Below are 27,520 nucleotides of genomic sequence, written 5' to 3' on the forward strand. Positions count from 1 at the left end.
TGAAGTACACCGGGTCATTTAATAAGAAACTGGATTTAATTGATTTAAATAGGCGACGTTTAGGAATACCCCAAGCTGCACTGCACGCTATGCACGGTAGATACACATTTTAACGGAGGATTCATGTGTGTCAGTTTGTGTTCTGTGTTATTGCAAATGGCAAGAACTTCCCGCAGATTATTGTAGTACAAGAAGGTACAGCTGCTGAAACGCTTTTAATCAGAATCAGAGGACAGCTACATTCATTCTAACTTCCATGCAAAGCAGAGACTCAAGTGGTTTGATTTAAAAGTTCAAATAAGGGTTCTTTGTTGTTTTAGAACCTTTATGAATTAGGACTATTTTATGAGCTGGCTCTGTGTATTAAATGCCCATAACATTACACAGCACACTTCAAAGCATTAACTGTAAATTATTCCGCTTTACCCTTACAACTCATCTGAAAACGCTTCTGGTATGGGGAGATAACGGCAGTGCTTTGATTTGTAGTCTCTTATGTTGGCCACTGGCAGTGTTTATATATTTAGTGAACACAGGCGGTTCTCCGTTTCACCACAAGCTGCTGGAAATCAACAAAATTCTCTAATGACCCAGAAAACCCTTAACGCACCAATGCCGGCTTTTACATTATTACAGAGGACTCGTTGGTAAAATTATTTGCCTTTTAAAAAAATATGTTAACGGAGTACAGTCACTGAAGGATCATGCCCACCAACTCAGGACAAAGCTAACGTATTGAACGCTTTTCTCACAAAGGTAGTGCCATTTCGTGGGACTGCAATACCTCTCTCACTAAAGTAGATTCGCTCACAAAGACAATGATCGCTCCAGGCTGTCCTACAAACCTATAGTACAATTCGAAAGTGCGGGGAAACGGTCTCCGGCGAGGGGAATCCGGCTTCTGCAGCCAACACAATATAGACAAACAATTTCTCCAAAGTGCAGGTCTCCTCTAAGACAGAGGCACAAAGGAGAGCTCTACCCACAAGTTTTTTATGCAATTCTCCATTTAATGTGACAGCCAAGAACAGAGGAACAACAACGTTTCGGGTCCCATATGGACCAGCATCTGGAGCATCCCTGGAACTACTGTATCACCACATGGTTCCTCTACAGGGGGGTGGGACATTTTTTTGGGGGGGGGGGGGTTGTGGTTTTGCTGCTATAAAGACTGCCTAATTTATGTCAAGAATCTATCTTATTGGGAAGCTGCTCATTCCCTGGAAGGTTGGCTCACTTACTAGAGGTTTCCTGGCTCTAACATTATAGTGTACTAGATGAGTTATGACTTCTTAGTGTTAGTTGTGGTTCTGGTGTGGCCCTTTCCCCATCACCTCTCTTTAATTCAGAGGAGGGGGAAACAGACCGTCAGCTAATGAAAGAAGTGGTAACACATCTGACATGTGGATTATCTTCTTCCTCATACCCTCAGTCACCAGTGCTGTGTATGTGAAGGTGCACGCATGTTAAACAGAGAGAATAGAAGTGGAAATGGTCAGGTTTCTCATGCTATCCATTTCTCACCCTGCAGCACGACCATAAATCTTCAAAGTTCTATCCCTGTAAGTAACCCAACACTTCAAAAACAACGTAACAATGCCCCTTAAGCAAATGTGCCTGTCATGATCAATCCATTGAAATATTCAGTATTTTAATAATCTGGTCAATTTCAGTTACAAGTTGCATCTTGAAAATACATGTTTTTTTGACGGGTCAAGCCAATGACCACATCCTGGTTTTCTGCGTTTGTTTAAAGGTGGGGTTGTCCAACAGTCACCCTGGTCTGGGATTGTGGGGTGATTAAAAAAATGCAGATCCACAACTCTTGGTGACAGAGGAAATAAACAGGGCATCGTTAGGTAACCTAAAAATAAATCCCTCCATTGGTCTGGAAAACGAGAAGGTGTGACCAGGAAGACACTTCACATATGTAAAGTTTAAAAAAAAAATAAAGATATTGTGGATCTGATACAATTCACAAGAATAACCAATATATCTTCGTGACTTTTGGAATCAGACAATGTAAATCATGCCAAGCAATCCACAATTGTGAGGGTGCAAAAGTCAGTTATCCGTTTGTCGGAAAGTTAACCCGGTCCAGATGAATCTCTTTGCCTCTGGCAATCTCACCCAAAAACGTGAAGAGGGGCATCACAATATTGTAGGCGTTGTGGGGTCAAGATTATATATATATATATATATATATATATATATATATATATATATAATTATTATTTTTTTCTCCCAAGCCATAAAAATGTCATTAGAGATTGATGACGGGAGCATTAAGGACACGCCCAGAAGGTGGACTTATTCAGTTTCCAATGCAGGGAGTTTTAGGATAAAAAAACATGCATTTGGGATATGAATTTAGAATTCAACAACGTATATTTTTATGCCAACAAGACACGCATTTTCATCTTCCATGCTCCAAAGACCACTTTTGGGAGGGAACCTAGGCCCAAGTTGTTGAGCAGTGGGAGGTCTGTACTCTCCCCTGTCAGCAGCCCTGCCAGTCCCCCCGTTTCTCTAACACTACCCCTCTCTCATTCTTCCCCCTCACTCTTCCTCTTCTCTCCACCCCCTCACTCTTCCTCCTCTCTCCCCCCTCACTCTTCCTCCTCTCTCCCCGTCTCTCCCTCCCCCTACATGGTCTGTCCTCACCATCTCTCCCTTACTTCCTGTGTGGTCTAACTTCCAGGTCCCTCCACCTTGATAGATCCCCATCCGCAGAAGGGCCCAGGACAAATGTGGGACGAGAAAGGAGGGCTTTGTTTGTTCAAACTCCTGTTCAACAATTAGTGACATCAGAAGTAGCCAGAGGAAACAAAACCTCTTTCATATATCAATTCACCAAACTCACTTTAAAAAAAAGAATTTCAATTACTTACAGGAATCTGATATTTGTAAGAAGTTTGTCAATCACCTGACATGTCACTGGCTGCCATTGATTCCTTTAGGTCCGAGGAGTGATTGCCCCTTTAAAATCCAGGCCCCACTGTAAATCATTGAACAAACATATGCTTGGAACACTCCTGTGGTGAGTGCTTCTCTGACCCTGAGAGGGTCATCCAAAGGAAGCCACTTAAACATGATTGCAGAATAAAAAGTACATTTTATTATACTGTAGAAATTCTGCAATAACAAGGTGTGACTGTGTAGAATGACAATATTCTTCTAATCTTGGTTTACGTTTGAAGAAGGTGCTCGAAATAATTAGGTAGTGAACTAGTTCACTAGGATACTTTGCTCAATTGCAACATAAAAAATGTTTTAGCACAAAGGTTTTATTTGGAGATAAAACATAAAAAAGCTTTGACTCCCTTTATTTAATACTTTATAGTCATATCGGCCTTAAAAATCTCATTTTTGTCTTCAGTTAGGAGCCACTACAATGATACACTACTTTTTTTATATAAGATAATAGTGCAACGCTGTTTATCTCCCAAATACAGCTGGGGCAGCTGCAGAACAATGTAAGTCTTCATCTCTTTTAAAGATTAAAACCCAATGTATGCTCTGGGTTATTGTGTCACATTTTTCAATAAGCTTCAAATGATGTTTACTTTCAATAACTGAAATTACAAGTGTATTGTGGAGCAGAGATATTATCTCCATGATGTAATGTCAGTCATAGCAAGTGTATCATTTCTGCTCATCGATTTATGATACACTTCAGGCCAAGTTCTGCCTGCTGCCCAGTCTTTTTCAGCTGTACTCAGAGGAGAATAGTCGCTGAGCATCCACAGTCTTATCTGCTTTATATTTATTTACTTGGGAACCTATACCATCAATTATATAGAAATAAATCTTGCCGAAGCCCATTGGTCAGAAAGTGCATTCTACAGTATGCCAATTATGGACTATAGGTGGGGTACAGCACCCCAAATTCACCTCAGCAAACTTGGCATTCTTTACAGCTCAATATGTCATACTACAGTATGTAATGTCAACACCCACCTTTGAGATATGTTAATTGGACTAGGTTGGCTATCCTTTGAATCCAGACGCAAAGTTCATCTTTACTGTCTCACCTATTGGGACAAATTACCCAATTACCTGAGCAGGCTTCTCACTCCCACTGTACACAGCACTTATCTCCTTAGATCCACCTCCAGAAACCTGCTTATGGTTCCAAGTTTCAATAAAGAATCCGGTGGCTTTTCCTTCTCGTACCGAACACCCCACTGCTGGAATAATTCACCAGAGTCTCTGATCTCCGCCTCCTGCCTAAAGTTCCTTCAAGACTACAGCTGTTTTCTACTTGAAACAAAATTTGTAACTAATAATGTCAATTTAATTTTGTGCCCAGGAAATACTTTAAAAACGAGAGGTACCTTGATGTATTTTTTCCTGTAATTTTTTTTTTATTAATAAATCAACCAGCTCATATGTTTTTCCCAAGGATGAGCCCAAGCCACGAAACAATAACAACTTACCACAAGGCTAGAAGTGGGCATATCTTTTGTCCCCAATTCAATGTCTTGACATTCAAATGTTTTATTGGTAGAGACTTATTTTAAGGTGTAATCACTTCTAGGGCAAAACGTAACCAATGGCAGAGATGTCTTTAATGGGTTAAATCTTGAAGACTGGTGCATTCTCTTATTATGTTTTTTTACACAAAATTAGACATCTGTTTTAAAATAATAGTTCATGGTTTGTGTGTAAAAGTGATAAACTGAAACTAGGAGAGGGTTTCATTTTCTCTAACTTACCAGTAACTTCTAGCCAAGTCTCCCAGTTAAAAACGGGGGGCAAAACCAGTTTATTTAAAAGAACAAAAGCCCATTGCTTTCCATTGGACATGCTGCTATCCTTTGTAAGACCGCGCTTATAGTGCCGGCGACGCGACGTCACCCAAAAACAAATGCATTGTCGCCGCCGCGTGCGCTTATAGTAAGCGCGATTTTTGGTAGCCGTAATTATTTGATTTTTCAGGAGCCTGGTCGCTCGCGACACCGCAAAGCGAAATACAACTTTCACTTGTGGCGACGGGTGACGTCACGCGTCACGTCGCCGGCACTATAGGCGTGGCCTAAATATGATGCCGTTTTTCGCTTTAGCTTTGCCTCAGTCTTACAGCCGGGAGACTTTGCTAAAAGGAACCCTGTGTGTTTAAAGAGGTAATCCAAGCGGCACGTTAAAAAAAAATTATATATAGAGATTTTTTTGTTTTAATATATGCAGCCTTTGATTACCTTTACTGAAAACAAATTACCTAAGCTGCCGATCGACTCGTTCTCAGGTGATCGATCAGCAAAAATACTGCTTCCTAGGGTTCACTAAATGGCCGCCTTTCGGTCTCAATTAATCCTTCAGTCAGTGTAATTCAGCAGCTACAATGTATTCTTATATTACGAAGGTAACATTATCTATTGTTACAGTTTGTACCTCAAACTGATGGAAACATTGGAAGCAAATTATCACAAAGAGGAAAGTGTTGTAAATATCTTGCACTGCTGGGGAAGTGGCCTAAAGCCTGCTATACAAATCAAAGGATGCTCAGCATATTAAAACTAATTAAAATGGCATTAAGAGCTGAATTAAAAAAAAAAACAGATTTGGTAAGTATTATCTAATACTACAGAACTGATTACAAAAATGTGGAATATTGCATGGATTGCTCCTTTAACAAGAGTTTGCAAAGGCAACCCCCCCACACTCCAACCCATTCTTGTTTAAACCTCACATACACACAGGCTTTTAATCACCCCAGTCTTATAACACAATATTACATGAGGCTTGAAACAACACCTATGAGTAGAACCATAGTGGTAGAAAGCAGTAAGCTAAAGTAAAAACCTATATCTGCTGCTAACGTATTATAAAAACCAAACTGCAATGGTAATTTTTTTAATACCACTTAAAAAACTAATTAAAAAAAGAGATACTATGTACTTTCAAGGACCATATCATGTCTAACTACACAGATAAGTATCACTTCAACAAGTGCAAAAAGACTTGTAATAAAAGTGCATTAAAAAAGGAGAGTTCTTTTTAAATTCAAGTACAGGTTCCTGCTACTGAAAATCAACACACACAATCGCCATTTCAAATGCAAAAGCCCTAAACACGTTTTCTGTTGGAAAATGCTTCATATTGTCCCAATGACAGTAATTATGAAAATACAGAAAGAAAACAACATATTTAGCTGAGCATTTAACATAATGGATATACCGTACGAATAAATGTTTCCTGTTCTAGCTGTTAATGCAGTGTTTGTACGTTGTTCTGTTTTAGCTAAAGTATCCTTGAACTGCAATTATGTTGCAAAATTGAAATCTACAGCAGTTGATTCTCATTGCTGTGAATGCCAAATCAGAACCAGGACACAGTGTTACCTTCCAAGCGACAGCTGTCGGGGATAATCTACTCGCAGAACTCTTTGGCTGGAGGCCTATGGCAGGTATAACAAGTGTAGCCTTAAAAGGATGTTTTACATTATGCCAAGCAAAGCCTTATTTGAAGGATCGTTAGTACAACAAGCTGAGGGACTTTTCGTACAATGAATCTTTGAGGAATGTTTGATCCCTTCCATTATTGAGGCGTTAACAACACAGTGCTTTGTGATGTATTAAATGCTGCATGGCACAGACAGGGTTACAATAAGAAACCCATTCTAATGTGTTACAGCCAGCTGGCTGAGAAATATTATTGCTACAAATCTAATATGTGTGCTGGGAACCTTTGCATATATCTGTGACTTTTTTGGGAGGTCTGAAGTTCCTCCCCATTCTCACACACCACGATATAAGTTTTTAATTGCTAAATTCTTATTTTGTGGAGTGCTACCTAACACACATACATTTGTGTAATAATATGTTATGATCTATTTTGAAATGAAGATTGAGTTAACAATGCACAGGGGGTTTTTCAATCTAGACTTGAATGTGAAAACAATTTGCTTTTTGTTTATGCGATGAAAAGGGATATTTGTTCATGTAATGTTGCTGAACGTACAAGACCGAAGCACGTATAGTCTTTGTTCGGTGATCATTAATGCAAGAATGAAAAGAATGTCCTTTACAGCAATATCTAAATAGCCCCTAACTATCGTGTAGTCTGACAGCGTGTTTTCATTTCAACTTCATCTGCTATTTTGGAATCTCCCTTTTTTACCCTCGGGAAAGGACTGTTTTGTATTCTGAAAATAAAATATGTTTTAATGTGACATGATGCATATAAAAAAAAAAGAAGGATGATCCTCCTGCCCTGATAGGCTCGACTCAGAAAAGCTTTAATTTTCGACTATGAAAAGTCCACCCCCTTTAAAGTAGTTGATATTACACAGCATTTTCATTGCCAAGTAAACGCCTAAAACAAGTCTCACAATTTGCTTTTGGCATTCCAGTTGTTGACTGTTTGTGCTCTGCAAGTTTGACACCAAGATTGTCTCGGTCTAGGTCAAAATCCACAGCTGTCACTCCACACATAGGCAGGGAGTCTTTTTCTCGAGCCATATCATATTATTGCCGCTCTACATCAGTGAACTGCTGTGGTTACTTGGTAAGCACCCTGATGGAGACTTTATTGTCTTTGGCAGCTCTAAGTTACCAAAAATCTTTACACCTACAAAGGGCCTCTTTATCCAGTAGGCCCAAGGGGCAGTTTCCTAGGGTCACTTACAAGGGGGGAAGAGGGGGGACTGCTCGTCTAGGTCTGACTAGTCAAGGGGTCCATGCGCCCCTGTCCAGTAACCCTAATATGTAGTGTCAGATCCACAGAGGTGCCTGCTGGAGACCAGTGGAAGGGGGGACCCCTCTGTCAGACACCTCCATGGGCACCTTCTAGAAGGGCCCTTCTGGCAGGTCACACCACAGGCCTCTAGCAGTCCCCCTCCATCCTCTGAAGCTGCAGGTACTCCCCTCCCTGCTCACACCTTTACCCAAGGTCCATACCTCTTTCTCCTTCTCCTCCCGCCTCACCAAGGTCCAAAATGTATGGAAAAAAACTCACAAAAAATAATGCACATGAAGGGATTTTAATTCATTTGTTTTACCGCGATGTCGCGTCGCCTGCACTATAAGCGCAGCCAGTGCCAGTGACGTCGTGGCAAAACAAATGTATTGCCACCGCCGTGTGCGCTTATAGTAGAAGCGACGCGCCAGAGCGTCGGCTTGGTGGTTACCGCTAGAAGTCAAGTCAATTTGATTTTTCCAGCAACCGCAGCGTGACGTCACCGTCGCCGGCACTATAAGCGCGGCCTTACGTTGTCTGCAGAGCAGTGCAACAAAACAGAAATAGCATGTATGTTTTCTTAGTAAAATAAAAGCCTTTCTCATGGATTTGTGAAGGGTTTCTCAGAGACACAGCTGGAATGTATTTAACCCTGTTTCCATGTGCGCATTGAAAATGTATTACGCGGACAAATATTCAACTAGTAATTACATGCATCTACTGAACAAGGAAATATTTGAGCCTTTTGATTTTTTTTGTGTGCAACGGCTTTCAAATTAAAAACCAAGGTAATTGCTACATTAGTATAGTGCTTTAATTACTATTTGGTACTTCACAACCTTTAGCTACATAACATATCATACCAGTCAAGGTTTAGTGCCTGATGCCACATACTGTATGACTGAGGCTGTTTTCCAATAAGTGTGATGTTCAGATGAGGTAAAACCACTCGTTTTTAATTGTAAGCCTAGTATCAACTCCGTTTCTCTGTTGATGCCTCAGTTACGTGGCAGATTGTAAATCTTGTTAAAGACCCATACAGGATTTCTTATGAGGCAATGTAGGATTGCGTCTAGGTCAAATAATACTGGATGTGGAGCACAAGTGGAACAAGATAAATGGTTAATAGTCTAAAAAGATCATGTTTAATACTAATACAAAACATTGCACTATCAAACAGCCACTGTGAACTGGTGTAAATAGTGGTATTAACTCTATCACATCAATGTAATATTAGCTATTTATATACATCTGGCCACATGTACCTTATCCCAGAAGAATCGTCATTACATTGGGCCATTTATATTAAATGGTGCTTAGCCGGAAGACACCTTAAAGCCCATGCATCTGCTTGATTTGTAAGGCAGTTTAGTTCAGTGTTTCTCAACCCTCTCCTCGGGACACCTCATCACGACCAGAATTTAGGCATACTCAATGAATTACCAAGCACACACATTTGCACTTTTTTTCATATGTGAATGTGTCATTACCTGGTTAAAACTGAAACATGGCTGGGGAGTCCACTAAAGTAGTATAAACCTTCTGTCAAAATGATGATGGAATTAGTTCATGACCAATCTTTACGTGAACAATAATGATTTAAAGCTGCAGTTCAAGCAATATCCTACGTGTGTTTTTTTTAAATCAGTTCTGTACTATGAGAAAATACTTGTAGCATAAAAAAAATTGTAAAGACATTTTTAATGTATTATAATGTAACAAGCATTTTTGTTTCTATAGCAACCATTTACAAAGTCACATCCCCTTCCACACAGAACTTTGCATCTTGCGTAATCTTCTGCAGCCCTAACAGTGATATAAAGTAAGAAAACCCAGAGCCAAATCTTCAGCGATCGATTACAGGAGAACTGATCGATCGGCAATTTAGCTAATCACTTGTCAGTGTGCAGATTGTATTGATAGATGCACATAATGAATGGAAACATATATATATTTTTTTAAACGGCAGCTTGAACTGCAGCTTTAATAGTGTTAGAAACACAATTGAAATTGGTGTGTGCAAACAACACAACATATTTCCGGCAAGACAAATAAGGCGTTTGAAGATAGCAGTTTTTGACATTGCCTACTACTTCAAATGTACTTTTACCAATATAAAACAACATAAGTATAAACTCAAAGACCCATCTAGCTATTTTTTTAACGCCCGTTCGTTGCAGGGTTCTGGTATCGCATGAGATAAGGTTAAGTAAATACAGAATGAAAGGTGTGATTCCAAGTAAGTATTTTATGGTCTATTTGTCACCACTAACATGTTACTTCCACAAAGGGTTGTAAACTGAACAAGACCATAAACTGCTCACAAATTGGCACAATCCTACAAGCAGTGGAGATACATGACACAGCCTATGCTGCTTGGTACAGATACCAAGTATTCTACTGATACAAATCTATAGAAAATGAATGCAGCTGTTTTCTGCATTTCACTTGGTCCCATTTGGAAGCTTTCCAAATACTCGGCAGAACACTTGAATCAATGGAGAAGATAAAGTGCAGACACGATGTGTATGTAACACCAAAGATAATTATTGGGAGCATTTTAAAAGCGTTTCCATTGCATGGATTTCTAGGTGCGATCTTTATTGCTCTAACTAATAATGTGTTTTAACTCTGCTTTTCCTCTTTTAGGATTGCGGGTGGGGACGGATTGTCCTATCGGGCGATAGGGATTACCCCGATGGATAATTCGGTGCTGTGGCTCCCCGCGCAGCAGCCCGGCGGTCCCTGGCTGCAACACTTTCCCTGTTCCTGGTGACGCCGCGATCCCATTTCCGCCCGACTGAAGGGGAGTCCCCAGACCGCCGCCTAATTCACAGGTAATTATCTCCAGAAGAAGGGGGTCCCCGTAGCTGAAATTAATGGGGTTCAGCTCCAAAGACCCCCTGCTTCAAACATACACACACACACATACATACATATATATATAACAAATTGCATTTGCAAAACAATCCACCACCTTGCGTTGCCTCTTTGAAAAGGTCCACTCGTGTCTACTGCTCCACTGCTCCTAAACAATGGGTCAGTCAATCTGTTCAATACATAATAAAGGAAGCAAAAGAAAACAAGAGAAAAGGGGAAACACAGAAAGGTAAACTAACACAAAGAACAACAGAGCATTGGTTACGTGCAGCGAGTAGCAAACAGATATACATAGTGAGGCCAACTTGAAATCGTCAGGCCCACGGGCTTGAAGATTGTATAATGTTTTCCTTTTATCTGCTACGGCTGCTTTCAATGTTGACGAGCTTTGCCCACCTTCAAGACGCTGTGTGTGCGTCGTGCTCCGGGGGCCGTCTGTCAGGGCCGACATTAGAGCACCAAAGGGAATGCTTGTCATAGCTGAGAAAGTTACTTGATGCTACAAAAAGGAGATTCTCTCCCTCCCTCTGTAATTAAAAGGGAATGGATTTGTCACACAAGAGATGCTGTCAAGTGATGTATATTACTCATGGCAGTGGTAAGTAAAAAGCATCTGCAGCATCTCCAGGAGAACATTAAAGCTGCAGGCCAAGCAATATCCTACCTGTGTGTGTGTGTTTTAATAATTCAGTTCTGTACTATGACAAAAAACTTGTAGCATTTAAAAAAAACAAAAAAATAACAACAACAACTCTGAATTAATTTTTTTTATGTATTATAATGCAACAAGCATTTTTTGTTTCTATAGCAAACATTCACAAAGTCACACCCCCTTCCTCTTCTGAAACAGGCTCTGGCACACCCCTTTTTGAGTCCTGCCTTCTCTCTAGCAGTGCACCAATGATATCTAGTGACTGCCTAGTCACATGATCTTCCCCACAGAACTTTGCATCTTTGATCCTCTTCTGCTGCACTGACAGCCATTTAGTTAGCCCCCAAATCTTCGCTGATCGATCACAGGTGAATGGATCGATCGGCAACTTAGCAAATTACTTAGCAAATTACTTATCATTGTGTGGATTGTATTGATACACATATTAAAGGGAAATTAAAAAAAAAAAAACGTCAGCTTGGATTGCTGCTTTAAGGACACCAGACTTCCTTGTGTTGGTACTGTTTGGCTGCGTCCCCGCTAGCGCTGAGCTCGCTGAGCGAGCAGCGCTTGGCGAGGTGACCTGCATATAAATATATATGCAAGTCCCCGCTCACGCGATATGCGCGCGCGCACGCTCACCGGCGCTCTGCGCTTAGCTAAACAAAATTGTTATACTCTCTAGCGCGCTCAGCTTCCCCTGCATCGTTTAAATTTTAAAGGACAACCCGCGCTCATGCTTGGAGAGCTCTCCACGCATGAGCAAGCTCAGCGCCAGCGGGGACAAAGCCTTACTGAGCACGAATGGATATCAGGCCCTTTCAGACCTCACTGCCTTTGTGAGGCTTTAACTTGAAATAAGTGCACTTGTTGTGGTGCCTGAAACACAATGCCCGAGTCGTCCCACATGCAAGCACAGAGGTGGGTGACTTTGAAGCAAAGCATACAATGGCCAAAAACATTTGCTACTGGTCAGAACTGTTTTTGCTGTCAGTGTTAAGCTGTGTGGTAGAGCAGTTTTGCATGATTAGAAAAGGTTGAGTTTTCAAGTAAACCACCCAATATTTACAGCTTGCAGGTGACCTACAGTACTGGCCAAGAGGTGGACTAAAAAACAGGAGGGATACTGAATACATGTTTTGGACCTATTTCTCTAGTCACAGGTAAACACAGTGGTTAGTGCAGGGGTGCTCAACTTCAGTCCTCAAGCCCCTTCCCAACGCCCCCCCCCCCCCCCCCCCCCAACAGATCAGGTTTTTAGGATATCCCTGATCCAAATGAGCCTCTGATTGAGCCACCTGTGCAGGGATATCATGAAAACCTGACCTGTTGGGAGGTGGGGGGGGGGGGGGGTTGAGGATTGCCTGATCCTGGTGTTGTATTTGTGCACTTATTGAGTTGAGATAATGAGCACTTTTCACACAATGGCTTGTACAAATAGAGAGAAGTCTGGAGAACTCGAGTACTTTGTATGGAAAATTGTTTAACCCATTTGCTTCCAAGAGGGCTTCCAAACAACAATAGACATCTGTAGCAGGAGCGCTGATTTTCTATCACAATTCGTTTCGGGCTTACAATGTATTGCTCTGCAATATGTTCCTGGGCGGGGGCAGGGAGAGGTTGCAATATGTGTTTTAGATTTGCTATCTAGACCTTGTTTATGGGGCACATTTTGCAGGTACTGTATGTGGCAATGCCCACTGCCAATGACAAGAAAAAACCTTTAGAGACGGTCATTTACATCAGGGGTGCGCAAACTAGGGGCGCAACATTTTTGAGGGGGGGGGGGCGCGGTGCTTACAGAGGCCCCGCGCTCTCCCCTACAACATTTAAATAAAATGCCGGGGGAGCGCGTGAGGCCTCTGTATGTCTCTCTTACTCGCTCTCCGGCGGTTTCCGGCGATGCGTTGCCATTTGACGGCGCGGGGGTCAAATGGAAACGCGTCGCCACGGCGTGACGTCTCCGGAGAGAAGGTAAGAGGGTGAGCGCGAGCAGGGAGGGCGCAAAGAAATAAAGTTTGCGCCCCCCCTGTTCTATGCGATGTAGCAGGAGACAGCGTTCGCATGGAAAGTGTACGCTTTGTGGCTTTGTAAAGTAATACGTTATCTCTGCATATCAGACAAAGGAACTTGAAAGCGAACAACACTTCATAGAAAGATTTAAATCTGTGTTAATGAGGTGTGAATTTACCACATGCCCACCAGCTGTTCACAAAGTGATCAAGCAGAGTCTGCAACATGAGCTGGGAATGAGCAGCTAAAGTGACAACACGTCAAATCTTATTTGTTTTATTTTTTTTTTAAATAAATTAGTTCTGTAGTATTAGGTAGTGACTGTTTTACATTTTTTATTTTTTTATTTATTCAACTCAATGCCATTTGTAATGAGTTTTAATATACTGAGCATCCTTTGATTTCTATAGCAGGCTTTAGCACACTTCCCCCAGCAGTGCAAGATCTTTGCAACACTTTCCTATTTGTGATAATTTGTTGCCAATGTTCCCAGAAGTGGACTGTAAGCTGTAACAATAGTCCATGTTACCGTAGTGATATAACAATACATTGTAGCTGCTGAGTTACACTGACTGAAGGATTGATTGGAACTAACAGCTGGCCATTTTGATAGGCACACAATCAGGATTTATAACAGAAGCACCAAACGATTGACCGCTTAGCTAAGAATGTAGAATTATACATTGCCGCGTGCTTTACATACACAATTAAGAAGAAAAAAAAGACAGGGGAAATGTAGTATTGCTGCTTTAAAGTGAGGTGGGGCACAAATTATGTAAACCCTTAAAGAGGCAATCCAAGTAGCTTCAAATCATTTATAAAATATAGTCTTTTAATATATGCAGCTTTTATTACCTTTATTGAAAACTAATAACCTAAGCCAGGGGTGCGGAAAGTGTTTGAGCTGTACCACCCTGTGTGCCAGCCCCAGTACTCACGCCCCCCCCCTCCTGTGGCCCCGCGTCAAATGATGCCGCGGGTCACGTGACGCTGCGTCATTTGACACGCGTTACCATGATGACGAGTCACGTCACATGAGCCCGCGACGTCGTTTGACGCCACGTTGTCATGGTGATGTGACCAGAAGTCGCCTGAATCCCAGCCTCAGGGAAGAGCGCGGGGCCTCTGCAACCGCTGCGCCCACCCCCAAAAAATCCCGCACTCCTGACCTAAGAGACCAATCGATTCATATTCCGATCAGCAAAGATCCTGCTTCCCAGGGTTCACTTAATGGCTGCTTTTCGGTTTCAATCAATCCTTCAGTCAGTGTAACTCACCAGCTACAATGTGTTCTTGTATTATTAAGGTAACTTTTATTGTTACAGTTTGCAGCTCAAACTGCTGGGAATATTGGCAACAAATTATCACAAACAGGAAAGTGTTGAAAATATCTTGTACTGCTGGGGAGGTGGGATAAAGCCTGCTATAGAACTCAAAGGATTCTCAGTATATTAAAAATGGCATTGAGTTGAATTTTAAAATTAGAAAAAAGCTAGTAAGTATTATCTAATGCTACAGAACTGATTTATTTAAAAAACACATGTAGAATATTGCTTGGATTGCTCCTTTAAAACCATATATTTCTGAATGTTCCCCATTGTCATGGTTATTTTTTGTAATTCATTGAAGGACAACATATTTTACAGCACAATCGGAAATTAACCATAACACATATAGCAGCAGGTTATTAGAGACTAACGCAATTGGTAAAAAGAAGACTTTACTTGAAAGAACTTAGATAAAATAAATACATTCATTAAAGTGATTTTGGTTCAGGTGGAGTAGACGCAAGGAGTTATTTTTAAATGAATAATAGCTGATGCTATTTCATCCCTGAGATGTTTTAACCGAAACTACAACTATTGAAATTAATTAAAACAGCTGGAAATGGGTTATATCAACAGCCTGTAACCAATTGTATATTTCCATACACAATTCTTTAGCTATTGCCAGTAACCAGACCGCTGATTTACTTTATACAGTGAACCCACGTCCTCCAGATGATAACAAAAACAGAATTTAAAATGTTGAAATATTTCTGTATTAAGCCAGCAGGCCAGAGCATCTGTTTTTGTCATTGTAACTCTAAACTACAGTTTCTGTTCTATTTTAAGGAAATGTCTTTCACATTCAGAACCTAATTTTGAACTTAGCAAACAATTTTTTTATTAAACAGTGATGTATTTACTCAATTAACTACACATCAACAGCCTCTTCATCAAATTAGCATGCTCTTCATAGCTGATGATTCTGAATAGGTGGCTTAGTAGCAAACCAACTAGATGATAAAAAAAAATCAAAATGATGAAACGATTGGTCCCTGAATGATGGAGTGATGGGTTTCTCCTTTGCACTAGAGAAATGGTACACATTAAGTAGAGAAATGTGCCGTTGCAAAGTGAGACATTCTAAACTGAACTCATCTGTCTTAAATCAATCCAAACAGCCATCTGTATCTTGCTACAGTATACTCGGCAACAGTGGGTTTTTTTTCAAAACCTCACTTTTTTGACTATGGGGGTTATTCATTAAACTGCAATAGTGCCGATGGGGGCAATCCAGTACAGAAACGCCCATTGAAGTGAACTGACGTTTCTGAGCAGTAGTCCGCAGATCAGCACTGTCACTGTCTAATGAATAAACCACCTGTATCCTTTTACCACTAACAATATGTAGATATTGTCCTACGTGTGTGTGTGTATGTATATATATATATATATATATATATATATATATATATATATATATATATATATATAACGTGTCTGAAGCTAATCTTTGTTGACAATTAATACTAAATATCAAATAATGTATCCTGAAATAAAATGCATGATGCACCTCTGGACATGTATGATATATCGCATCAATGTCCACTTGTACAGTATGCAAGTGACTGTTCAATGTTCTTCGTGGGTCACGTGGTACAGGAACTACGGTGGTCGAGCAGCCCAGACGTCAGAGCAAAGACGTCAGTGCAGGAGTCTCCTGCTTCGTGATTGGTGAAAGTTCGAGTGCAGCCGTAAAGACCAGTAATCCCATCCGGGTTGACGGAGAGAGGTTCGAACGGCAGCATTGACAACAGCATACTTACAGTGGCAGCAACCGTATGCAGACGGAGGACGGCTGTGAGATTTGGATGTCGGTCTGGTGCATGGCCTGGTCCTATAATATGCTTATATTTTACTGATAAAGTGTGAGTTGGCAATCGTCTGTTCATGGCAAATTAAAACCTTTTATATCTGATTTTACACATGGATCGGGCGCTTTTTATTTTTTTCTAATAGGTATCGTTGGGAGGTTGGTGAGCCCAAGAATTAAGCTGCCCAGACCACATTTTCATTTTAAAAGGACTCATATGGACATTTAAGTATTGTTTCTTTTTGTTACTTTTTTAAAGAGAAATATATTTTTTCTTTTTTATTGTTTATTTTTTCAACAGTCATACACACTCTTTTTTCATTTTTAATTATATACTAGCTGAGAGACCCGGCGTTGCCCGGGATGTAATGTTCACGTTCCTCTCTCTCTCCTCCCCCCTCTCTCTGTTTGTCCCCCATTCACATCAATCCAGTCCCTCCCCCTCCCTCCCTCCTTTACAGCTTCATGTAGCGTGTGTGCGTCAGTCACTGTGTGTTTGCTCGCGCGTCAGTGAGTCTGAGGCGGGGGGCGTCAAAGGCAGGGGGGGGCGTCAAAGGCAGGGGGGGCGTCAAAGGCAGGGGGGGGCGTCAAAGGCAGGGGGGGGGGGCGTCAAAGGCAGGGGGGGGCGTCAAAGGCAGGGGGGGGCGTCAAAGGCAGGGGGGGGGGCGTCAAAGGCAGGGGGGGGGGCGTCAAAGGCAGGGGGGGGCGTCAAAGGCAGGGGGGGGCGTCAAAGGCAGGGGGGGGCGTGTCAAAGGTAGGGGGGGGCGTGTCAAAGGCAGGGGGGTTGTCAAAGGCAGGGGGGGCATCAAAGGCAGGGGGGGGGGGCGACTCAAAGGCATGGATTCCTCCCCCTGCATTTCCTGCAGTGGACAGGAAGGGGGGGCAGTGGACAGGAGGGGGGGCAGTGGACAGGAGGGGGGGGGGCAGTGGACAGGAGGGGGGACAGGAGGGGGGACGCAGTGGACAGGAGGGGGGACGCAGTGGACAGGAGGGGGGACGCAGTGGACAGGAGGGGGGGGCAGTGGACAGGAGGGGGGGGCAGTGGACAGGAGGGGGGGCAGTGGACAGGAGGGGGGGGGCAGTGGACAGGAGGGGGGGGCAGTGGATAGGAGGGGGGGCAGTGGATAGGAGGGGGGGCAGTGGATAGGAGGGGGGGGCAGTGGACAGGAGGGGGGGGGCAGTGGACAGGAGGGGGGGGCAGTGGACAGGAGGGGGGGGGCAGTGGACAGGAGGGGGGGGAATGGCAGTGGACAGGAGGGGGTGCAGTGGACAGGAGGGGGGGCAGTGGACAGGAGGGGGGGCAGTGGACAGGAGGGGGGGGGCAGTGGACAGGAGGGGGGGGGCAGTGGACAGGAGGGGGGACAGGAGGGGGGACGCAGTGGACAGGAGGGGGGACGCAGTGGACAGGAGGGGGGACGCAGTGGACAGGAGGGGGGGGCAGTGGACAGGAGGGGGGGGCAGTGGACAGGAGGGGGGGGGGCAGTGGACAGGAGGGGGGCAGTGGACAGGAGGGGGGGGGGGCAGTGGACAGGAGGGGGGGGCAGTGGATAGGAGGGGGGGCAGTGGATAGGAGGGGGGGCAGTGGATAGGAGGGGGGGGCAGTGGACAGGAGGGGGGGGCAGTGGACAGGAGGGGGGGCAGTGGACAGTGACACACACAGACAGACTGACAGACAGACACACACACACACACACACACACACACCTCAGTTGATGCGCCCTTTCTCAGTTCCGTTTGGCGCCGGAGGTGGGGGAGCGACACCTACCTGTACTTCCGGGCGCCGCCATCGTCTGACTCGGCGCCGCGAGGGAGGAAGGGGTCCGCCATCTTACGCGCCGCGTGGCAGCTGCGGGAAGCGAGGTGATTTGGAGCGGGGAGGGGGGAGAGGTGATTTGGAGCGGGGAGAGGTGATTTGGAGCGGTGAGGGGGGGAGAGGTGATTTGGAGTGGTGAGGGGGGAGAGGTGATGCCGCTGGGGAGGGGGAGAGGTGATTTGGAGCGGGGAGGGGGAGAGGTGATGCCGCTGGGGAGGGGGAGAGGTGATGCCGCTGGGGAGGGGGAGAGGTGATGCCGCTGGGGAGGGGGAAGAGGTGATTTGGAGCGGGGAGAGGTGATTTGGAGCGGGGAGAGGTGATTTGGAGCGGGGAGAGGTGATTTGGAGCGGGGAGGGGGAGAGGTGATTTGGAGCGGTGAGGGGGGAGAGGTGATTTGGAGCGGGGAGGGGGAGAGGTGATTTGGAGCGGTGAGGGGGGAGAGGTGATTTGGAGCGGGGAGGGGGAGAGGTAATTTGGAGCGGGGAGGGGGAGAGGTGATTTGGAGCAGGGAGGGGGGAGAGGTGATTTGGAGCGGGGAGGGGGAGAGGTGATGCCGCTGGGGAGGGGGGAGAGGTGATTTGGGGAGGGGGGAGAGGTGATTTGGAGCAGGGAGGGGGAGAGGTGATGCCGCTGGGGAGGGGGGAGAGGTGATTTGGAGAGGGGAGAGAGGTGATTTGGAGGGGGGAGGGGGAGAGGTGTGTGTGTGTGTGTGTGTGTGTTTTATTTATTTTTTTGGACCTTTGGCCCGTCACTCCGCCTCAGGCCAATGAGAGGTGTGGGGGGCGGGCCAAGGGGGTGGTGTGAGTGTGTGAGGCCAATGAGAGGTGTGCGGGGCGGGCGGGCCAAGGGACCAATGAGATTGCCGCTAGGGACACCGGACATCCAGGCAGGCAGGCAAACATACAGTGCTTTCATTTCACTAATATAGTATAAGACTAGCTGAGAGACCCGGCGTTGCCCGGGAGGTAAATGCGTAATAGGTACTATTATTTATAAATCGTGGAACAATAGGTGACTGTTTGTTGTAAGGTTGGATAATAATATTGAAAAGAAAGATGGAAGAAAATGTAATACGATGTTGTATAAAAATGGTTTATTGTAACCACACCACAGTACAATGTATATTTTGGTGGCATAAGTGATGTAAAAATCTGAGTCGTGTGCCCTGCTAGGTGTGAGGCGGCGGGTGGCGCGTGGGTTGTGAGTGCATGTGTGCGAGTGGGGGTCCTGCTAGGGTGTGAGGCGGCGGTGGTGCGTGGGTTGTGAGTGCTGTCTGTGAGTGGGGGTCCTGCAAGGGTGTGAGGCGGCGGCTGGCGCGTGGGTTGTGAGTGCTGTCTGTGAGTGGGGGTCCTGCTAGGGTGTGAGGCGGTGGGGTCAGTGATGTCGGTGCGTAGGGGCGGGAGGCAGCAGGTGTGTGGCGGCAGGTATGTGTCGAGTGTGGCGGGTGTCTGTTGAGTGCGTGCAGCGGCTGTGAGGCGGTGGGTGAAAGGCAGAGGCGGCCGGTGTAAGGGCGGGGTGAAAGGCAGAGGCGGGGGTGGGGAGGCGGGTAAGGCGGGCATGAAGGCGAAGGGCGGCGGGAAGGGGAGGAGGGGGTAGAGGAGGGGGGCAAGGGGTGGAGGAGGGGGGCAAAGGGTGGAGGAGGGGGGCAAGGGGTGGAGGAGGGGGGAAGGGTTAGAGGAGGGGGGAAGGGTTAGAGGAGGGGGGAAGGGTTAGAGGAGGGGGGGGGAAGGGTTAGAGGAGGGGGGGGGGAGGGTTAGAGGAGGGGGGGGAAGGGTTAGAGGAGGGGGGGGAAGGGTTAGAGGAGGGGGGGGACGGGTTAGAGGAGGGGGGGGGAAGGGTTAGAGGAGGGGGTGAAGGGTTAGAGGAGGGGGGAAGGGTTAGAGGAGGGGGGGGAAGGTTAGAGGAGGGGGTGGAAGTGTGGGAGGGGGTGGGAGGGGAAAGGGGAAAAAGAGGTGGAGGGGGGGAAGAGGAGCGGAGGGGGGGTGGAAAGGGGAGCGGAGGGGGGGTGAAGGGGAGCGGAGGGGGGGTGAAGGGGAGCGGAGGGGGGGGAAGGGGAGCGGAGGGGGGGAAGGGGAGCGGAGGGGGGAAGAGGAGCGGGGGGGGGTGGAAGGGGAGCGGGGGGGGAAGGGGAGAAGTGGTGGGAAGGGGGAGGAGGGGGAGGTGGTGGAAAGGGGGAGAAGGGGGGAGGTGGTGGAAAGGGGGAGAAGGGGGAGGTGGTGGGAAGGGGGGAGGTGGTGGGAAGGAGGAGGAGGGGGAAGGTGGTGGAAAGGGAGAGAAGGGGGATGTGGTGGGAAGGGGGAGGAGGGGGAAGGTGGTGGGAAGGGGGAGGAGGGGGAAGGTGGTGGGAAGGGGGGGGAGGGTGGAGGTGGTGGGAAGGGGGGAAGGTGGTGGGAAGGGGGGGGGAGGTGGTGGGAAGGGGGGGAGGGGGGAGGTGGGTGGGAAGGGGGGGAGGGTGGAGGTGGTGGGAAGGGGGGAAGGTGGTGGGAAGGGGGGGAGGTGTTGGGAAGGGGGGGAGGTGGTGGAAAGGGGGGGGAGGTGGTGGGAAGGGGGGGAGGGGTGAGGTGGTGGGAAGGGGGAGGAGGTGGGAAGGGAAGGCGGGGGGTGGGAGGCGGTGGGAAGGCGGGGGGTGGGAGGAGGTGGGAAGGCGGGGGGTGGGAGGAGGTGGGTCAGGCGGGGGGTGGGAGGCGGTGGGATGGCGGGGGGTGGGAGGCGGTGGGAAGGGGGGTGGGAGGCGGTGGGAAGGGGGGGGAGGCGGTGGGAAGGGGGGAGGGAGGCGGTGGGAAGGGGGGGTGGGAGGCGGTGGGAAGGGGGGGTGGGAGGCGGTGGGAAGGGGGGGGGAGGCGGTGGGAAGGGGGGCTGGGAGGCGGTGGGAAGGGGGGGAGAGGAGGTGGGAAGGGGGGGAAGGGGGAGGCGGTGGGAAGGGGGGGACGGTGGGAAGGGGGGGAGGCGAGGGAAGGGGGGGGAGGCGGTGGGAAGGGGGGGGAGGCGGTGGGAAGGGGGGGGGGAGGCAGTGGGAAGGGGGGGGGGGGAGGCAGTGGGAAGGGGGGGGGGGAGGCGGTGGGAAGGGGGGGGAGGTGGTGGGAAGGGGGGGTGGAGGGGGGGGTGGAGGGGAGGTGAAGGTGGGGGGTGGAGGGGAGGTGAAGGGGGGGGGAGTGGAAGGGAGGTGAAGGGGGGGGTGGAAGGGAGGTGAAGGGGGGGGTGGAAGGGAGGTGAAGGGGGGGGGGTGGAGGGGAGGTGAAGGGGGGGGTGGAGGGGAGGTGAAGGGGGGGTGGTGAAGGGGAGGTGGAGGGGGGGAGGTAAATGGGGAGGTGAAGGGGGGTGGAAGGGAGAAGTGGAGTGAGGGGAGGTGAAAGGGGGTGAGGGGAGGTGATGGGGGGTGAGGGGGTGGGTGAGGGGAGGTGAAGGCCTCCCACTCACAGGTATCGGGGAGACACTGACACTGGAGGGGAGGGGGGGGGTGGAGGGGAGGTGAAGGGGGGTGGAGGGGAGGTGAAGGCCGCTCACTCACCCATCCGGCAGGTCCCACGTGGATCTGAGGCGGGAGGCAGCGTGTTGTGGCCGCTCCCCCGCTGTGTCCCGGGCGCCGCCATCTTGGGCACTCGGCGCCGCGAGGCAGCCTGCCTGGCCACTGGCTGTTCCCCCGCCAGGGAGGGGTGAGTTGTAGCGCCGGGGAGGGGGGGGCATGTATATGTGTGGGGGGGGGAGAGGTGGGAGATATAGAGGGGGGGTCTCGCACGGCCGCTGACACTGGGTGGGGGGGGGCGCTGAAGGGGTAATAATAGTGTGTGTGTCCCGCTGACTGTAGCGGCGCCGGGGGAGGGGGGGGTCGGGGTGAAAGCGCGGGAGACACGGGGAGAGGAGGAGGTGCGCGCGGGTGCTGCTAACTGTGAGCCCCGCTAATGTATGTAACAGTGTGTGTGTGTGTGTGTGTGTGTCACTGTGTGTGTGTGTCACTGTGTGTGTGTGTCCCTGTGTGTCCGTGTCCGTGTGTGTGTGTGTGCGTGTGTCACTGTGTGTGTGTGTGTCTGTGTGTGTGTGTGTGTGTGTGTGTGTCTGTGTGTGTGTGTGTCTGTGTGTGTGTGTGTGTGTCACTGTGTGTGTGTGTGTCACTGTGTGTGTGTGTGTGTGTGTCTGTGTCTGTGTGTGTGTGTCCCCGTGTGTGTGTGTCTGTGTGTGTGTGTGTGTGTGTCCCTGTGTGTCCTTTGGCCCGTCACTCCGCCTCAGGCCAATGAGAGGTGTGCGGGGGCGGGCGGGCCAAGGGACTAATGAGATTTCCCCTAGGGACACCGGACATCCAGACAGGCAGGCAAACATACAGTGCTTTCACTAATATAGTATAAGATATATATATTTTTTTTTTATATTTTCTTTTAAACTGTATTTATTATATATATATCCACTTGTTCCTAACCACCATTAATTTTAAATCTAATTGTTAATAGACATCTGTGCTGGGTGTATCGTTTTGCTGTGTGAGACTGGGGTTGCAGCAATTTGGGTGTGTGCTATTAAGGGCGCTGTCATATTTTTCCTTTTTATATATATGCAAATATAACTGTATGCTCATCTGCATGTCTTAGGCAGGTCTGCAACCCCGCCTTTCCCCATTATCACCCAGCATACAGCACTTCCACTGCAGCAAGGGATTCTGGGAAATGACATGCAAATGAGCACACAGTGTCACTTTTTGCCTCAATAACCATTTATAACATATATATATATATATATATATATATATATATATATATATATGACGTGTCTGAAGCTAATCTTTGTTGACAATTTATACTAAATATCAAATAATGTATCCTGAAAAAAAATGCATGATGCACCTCTGGACATGTATGATATATCGCATCAATGTCCACTTGTACAGTATGCAAGTGACTGTTCAATGTTCTTCCTTGCAAACTTTGTATTCATTTTGCGTTTTGAATGCAAGAAAACATACACAATCTTTACTTGCTGATTAACTGATGTGGGTATCATCCACCAGATTTAACTCCTTAAACTGCAAAATCACTGCAATTGATTCCTGCCCCCCCCCCATTCCCGCAAAGCACTGTATCTTTAAAAGGTTTAGTAATGGGTTTTGCAATGATGGAAACCAACATCAACTGACCACAGCTAAGGGAGGGGGTGAATTCTGAAGGATGGAAAAAGCATTTAGAAAAATAAAACTTTCATGAATGAAATAACAGAGCAAATAGCAGGTCAATTTCAAAGACGGTATTGTTATTTCCCTTACTTGAGCCATTAGACTAGAGCCAGAGAAACATAACGTAGTATTTTTTTTTTCCCGACAAAGAAAAAACAATGAGTCTGTCCTTCTTGATATGCATTTGCCAGAAGGCACAGTGCTACATGCTGACATGTAACAGAGGAATCAGAGACTTAGATTCAAGAGATATTTCAATAATTACCAGTTTGGCTTGATTTATTTTTTCAACTTGATGCGTTTCTAACTAAAGGATTTGACCATTTGTTCCGTATGCTAATTCTTGTCATCATGTAAAATGCCGATTTTAATTTAAGTGCGGTACATATATCATTATGCATTTTCCTGCCAACTGTTTCTCTGCTGGAAAATGTAATAGGGACAAGAATGTATTTCAATAGCATTCATAGTTCAAATACTAAATTCCCCATGCAGTCGGCGTGAATACAATTGTTTCTATTCTACAGTTTACCTTGGCAACTGGCGAGGTTTAATAATCCATTTCAAAACAATACAAGAATACAAGTTCACACCAAGATGTAGCTCTGAACAACCTGCCCACCTTAAGACCCATCTTATAGCACACTTGCTTAAAGAAGCATATGAGTAGCACCGTGGCTTATACTATACACATAAAGCTTGGCCCCTTGCAGACACACTTACGAGAATTCTATCCTACTGTCTCTGTACCTTTTTCCTACCTACCAATTAGATTGTAAGCTCTTCGGTGCAGGGACTCCTCTTCCTAAATGTTACTTTTATGTCTGAAGCACTTCTTCCCATGATCTGTTATTTGTATTATTTGATATTTATATGATTGTCACGTGTATTACTGCTGTGAAGTGCTATGTACATTAATGGCGCTATATTAATAAAGACATACAATACATACCTTCCTTACACACACCGGCCCATATTTACTAATCAGCCTTCTGCCATAAGACGCCTTCTGACTCCGGATCACACCTCACAGCCCATTGACTTGAATTGGTTATAAGGTATCTTCCAGGGTCAGAGCGTCCTTTTGTAACAGATTTGTAAAATTAATCGCAATATCAACAGTGGTTGCACAAATGTGACGAGGTTCTTAATTAAATTTAGTTAAAATATATTATGTCACATTAGAGCAATAATTTGAGTCCCTGCAACATTTTGCCTGGCTGAGAACTGGAGCAACATTGGAGCAAAAAAAATACTGTTCTATATTTGTTTAAAGGGAAAACTCTGGATATTTTCATTAACATTTATTTTCTTTAATAACTATGTGGCCGGCTTTTTGGATCAATTTTACTCTAGTTTGCAGTTTTCACACTCTATAAGGCCTAGGACATAGTGGTTTAATCAGTGCAGAGGCGCGCTGAGGCTCAGGGAAAGCGGTGCTTTCCCTGGCCTTACACAGCGCGCCGTCCGTGGGCGTGTCGGGGGGCGGGCCAGTAACATCACGGAGCTGGTTCGCCCTCATTGGGGCGAACCGCTCACGTGACCGGCCCTGCGCTCCGGTGAGTGCCAAATTTGAAACCTTCGTGAGACACACGCTTCCCCAAGCGTGCGGACGCGTGCGCGAGCCCCTGCTACAGCCGCTCTCATTGCGGCTGCAGGGGCTCAGTGCCGAGTGTGAGCGCGGCTCAGCGCGGCTCAGCGCGGCTCAGCCTTGCTCACACCACTATGTCCCAGGCCTAAGTAGACCCATATAAATTTTAATCACAGACAAAGGTGATCTTGATTCACATCTTTTGATGTACTAAGTACTTCAGAAGGCAATATTAGTGTTAGCCTCAACTGGGTTATTTATTTTGAGTGCAATCAAACTCACGAGTGCCTCAAAGACCCGTGTACTTGATTTTACAAATGCCAAAAGTTTAATTAAATGTTAATTACACAGTTTCTCCTTTTGAAAGATTGGTCCATCATACCAAAGCTTTGTAGTGTTTTTCTCTCGACACAACGTATCAGATCCCAGCCCAATCTCCACTGAAAGGGCGAGCAATTTTAGGTAAGCCACTGACCTTTTATTACAAAAACTATCAGTCTATAATACACAAGCAATCAGCATTCTTCATTGCTTGAATGATTCTGTGCCACATATTGACATGAAACATACTGGACACCTAACAAGCTCCTATTAAACCCCCAAAATAACCACAACATATACAGGCATACCCCACATTAACGTACGCAATGGGACCAGAGCATGTATGTAAAGCGAAATTGTACTTAAAGTGAAACACTACCTTTTTCCCACTTATCGATGCATGTACAGTACTGCAATCGTCATATGCGTGTAAATAACGCATTTGTAACAGGCTCTATAGTCTCCCTCGCTTGCGCACAGCTTCGGTACAGGTAAGGAGCTGATATTGCTGTTCAGGACGTGCTGACTGGCGCATGCGTGAGCTGCCGTTTGCCTATTGAGCGAGATGTACTTACTCGCGAGTGTACTTAAAGTGAGTGTACTTAAACCGGGGTATGCCTGTATATAAGCATATGAGTTATTAAGAATTTATATTAGGGACCCTTGAGATGTGGTCTGCCATGCAGTGGCTCAGGGGCTTACAACAATTTGGCCAAAATGTTAAACTAAAAGACCATTTTATTTAATAGATATTTATACATATATATTTAGGCACTGTACCGGGTATGCGTGTAACTGGATGTGCACTGAGCTCTGTCTGTGTTTTATGTTCTGTCTCTGGTTTTAAATACATATTGACATGAAGCACAGTGAATCAAAAGTTACATCACATGTACACTGTACATTTTCTTTAGCGGACGTGGAAGCAATCAGCATATGAGCTACTGTACCATTATGTATTATCATCTTGTGGTCTTTTAGGTCAACCCATGAGTGCCAAAGAGACAGCAACCCCTTCTGTCACTTAACTGTTATATGAAACGGTTACCCAACTACTGGGCACCAAGGCACTAGTTCTCATATCGGCATTGTTTAAAGTAAACTACAGGTGTGGTTAATTTTCCATGCATCCCTGAATATCCATCTGCATTTTGTACCTCAGGAGTTGAGTTATCATCAAATATTTACCAACTCTGGGGCTATTCATGTGTTTGGCCACTATCGTAGTGATCAGCAGATGTTGTGGTTCACCGACTTTTGCAACGTAATAAATATACATTTCTCTCAGTAAACCAAGTTTAAACCAAATGCAATAAATACAGATATAATAAGGTGCTATCAAAGTTGTTGCACAAAGTGCTTTGTACTGAGCTTTTTTCTCAGTGTTTTTTAAGATTGATAAGAATGAATGAGTTTCTTAAAATACTTGTATTAAAATACCTTACCCTAACCTGTTACCTCTATTGGGGTTCCCCCAATAGTGAAGATATTAATTTTGACTTTAGACTAGAGGGATGGGGGTGTCTGGTGCAACCGGACCTCCGGCACGTCTGGGTAATGTGATTATGACTCGGTGATCACGTGACTGCATCTGGTGCCGATGCCGGGATCAAAAGTGGAGTGGGCTCCACTTATATTTTGACCAGGATGGCTGCTGTGTTGGAGTGGTCAGCCCATTGGAGAATGAAGCCTCAGACTCTTGATCGGTTACTGCAATGTATGACAGGCAAGGCCGTCTTAATGTATGGGCACGCTGGGCAGTTGCCCGGGGGCCCCAGAGCATAAGTGGGCCCCACGCACCCGGCCTATGCGTGCCCACCAATACTCTCCCCCCGCACGGCACCCCGGCTCCGCTCGCTCTCCCCCCACCCGGCACCCTGGCTCGCGTCACAACCGCTCGCAGCCTAGCAGTGCAGCACTTCCGGTGCCTGCTGCTAGTGAGCGCGTGGGAAGCTGGGAGCGACAGTGTAGGCAGGGCCCCGTGCACTGCTTTGCCCGGGGGCCTTAATGTTGTTAAGATGGCCTGATGACGGGTAAAGCATGTTTCTCTGAATTCGTGTATGTGATAAAGAAATACCTTTATACCCCTTTCACTTACTTTCAGAGTCTGCAATTCTCAGAACCTGTTATAACTACAGTAGTTTCTTCTTATCAAACAGCAAAGTTTGCTTCTACTGGTTCCTGCTTATCAGTGGATAAGCCCACTTTCTAAGTGTGTGAAACTATACAATCACTGAAACTTCTGCCTGCGAGAGCTTTTGCAGAGGGACAGCT

General features: G+C 46.3%; 1 protein-coding gene and 1 long non-coding RNA gene across 2 annotated transcripts in view; one reads left to right on the forward strand and one right to left on the reverse strand.

Moving 5' to 3' along the window:
- PPM1L (protein phosphatase, Mg2+/Mn2+ dependent 1L) overlaps positions 1–27,520 on the reverse strand; it is a 162,281-nt gene that overhangs the window by 74,481 nt on the left and 60,280 nt on the right. The window lies entirely within an intron of this gene.
- Positions 6,276–16,587, forward strand: LOC142465417 (uncharacterized). The gene is made up of 3 exons (XR_012787879.1): positions 6,276–6,409; positions 10,330–10,517; positions 16,153–16,587. It is a non-coding gene; the product is annotated as an uncharacterized LOC142465417 (long non-coding RNA).

Source organism: Ascaphus truei, chromosome 14 (genome assembly GCF_040206685.1).
Source record: "Ascaphus truei isolate aAscTru1 chromosome 14, aAscTru1.hap1, whole genome shotgun sequence".
NCBI lineage: Eukaryota > Metazoa > Chordata > Amphibia > Anura > Ascaphidae > Ascaphus > Ascaphus truei.